This window comes from Orycteropus afer, unplaced genomic scaffold (genome assembly GCF_000298275.1).
Source record: "Orycteropus afer afer isolate SDZICR_OR568_19922 unplaced genomic scaffold, OryAfe1.0 scaffold00243, whole genome shotgun sequence".
NCBI lineage: Eukaryota > Metazoa > Chordata > Mammalia > Tubulidentata > Orycteropodidae > Orycteropus > Orycteropus afer.
The window spans coordinates 2992276-2994186 of NW_006921830.1; positions in this window are offsets into that span (position 1 = coordinate 2992276).

The window sequence follows — 1911 nt, forward strand, 5'->3', positions numbered from 1 at the left end:
AAGTGCCTTAGGCACTATGCTACCAGCGCTCCTAAAGAATAATAATAGAAAGGTCAAATGTAGTAATAATAATAGTAGTTTTAAACAGACAAAAATAAACAAACTAAAAAAAAAAAAGAAATAGGAAAAATAAACCGGGGCACGGCCAGGCTGGGCACCCAGGCTCCATCCAAGCACAGAGACGAGACTGGGATGGAATTCCTGCCAACCTAGAAGGTGGGTGGGAGTGAGAGATGGCTACACCTCTGTTCACCAAGAGGGTGTGGGATATAGGAATAACAAGGGGAATTTTGCACCTTTCTAGTCATCCACCTCCAGAATGTCCTTGTGGTTCCCAACAAGTGGAGCCTGTTCTTAAGTCACTGAAATCTGGGAGAATGTTGTTGCTTTAAATATCCAAAATGGTCTAACTGTTTGTAAACATTCAAAATGGCTGTGCCCTCTGGACAGGCAAAAGTCCTCAGCTCAGCCCACCTTCCTCTTCGCTGCTTCCCCTTTTATTCCCTAGCCACAAGAGCAGTCTTCCATACAGTCCCTGACTACCAAGGCTGATTTATAGGTTAATTCTTAGGTCCTAACACCACTTGGCAATATCCAAGCTGTCTGTGCTGTCATGATCACCGCCAGATCGCAGCTCTGTATGTCTCCTTTTTCGGTATTTTCATGCAATTCTTCTGCTAGTTGGAGTTTAGTCCACTTCTATATTCTTCCCTTCAAAGCTCAGGGGTCCAGAATTATCTTCTGTATCTACGTTAATTGGTTCCCCTTTTCTTTGTTGAAAAGGGTCTGTGCAGTCTTTCTGCCTATTCCATCTTACTGGAACTCCCAACAACCATCTTTTAAAAGACTTAAGATGCTGTGAGTTCTACTTAAGACATTTAACTATTAACCTTGCCTTAAAAATTCCAGAATGGTTAAACATTAAGGGTTGTGAAATCTATTTTCTTGTCCTGTAAAAAAATATTGCTCATTGAGAAAGAGATTTAATATCAATTTCATTAGAAGTTTATGTTTACCATTTTAAAGTCTTTAGAACATAAAAATGCTCTAACCCATAAATTACATCAAATGAAGACTTTTCAGAAGCAGCAATATCTTTTTTTTTTTTTTTTTTTGCAATGCATAAATCTAATTTTACTTAAAAGCATAGAGAACTGGAAAAATGATTCCCCTTGTTTCTTTAATTGGCATATTCTAGAGCCTTGCTTTTCTCAGACAAAACTAACATGACAGAAGAACCCATATAACTGAGCTGGAATTTACATTTAGTTGGAGTTCAGAAATCTATTTCACATGGTTTCTTACTAATGAAGAAGGAGAGTAAGTTTCTCATGAACATATAGACACTACCCTAATGTAATGTAATTCCTTCTGGGAACCGAAGTATAGAAAACTTTATCTTTCTCTCTTCTTCCTCTGAGGCTTGCACATGCCACCATACCCCTTGGAACATCTATTTCCATTTTTTCAAGCTTCTGCCTTAATTTCCTTCAATATCCTCATGACTCAGATTGTAGGAAGCCTCTCCAAATTATGCTCCAGGTTATGTTACATCTCATTTTCAGTCCTTTTCAGTTCCCTGATTTCTCAGCACATGTGCTCCTTTTAAAAATAATCTTTGGGGCTGTTTTCTTCTCTAAAGGGTATAGATATGGACTGTTTTGCCCTTTATTTTATATTTTTATAATTATGTTTGTGCTGGGAATTCTATTATATGATAAACTTTTCTCTTTTCTTTCTTTCCTTTTTTATTTTAAAAATTTTATTGTGGTGAAAACATACACAACAAGACATTCGCCAACATATCAACTTCCACATTTACAGCTCAGGGACTTTTATGACAATTTTCATGTTGTGCCACCATTATTGCTACCCTTTCCCAAAATATTCTACCACCTATTAGCATAACCT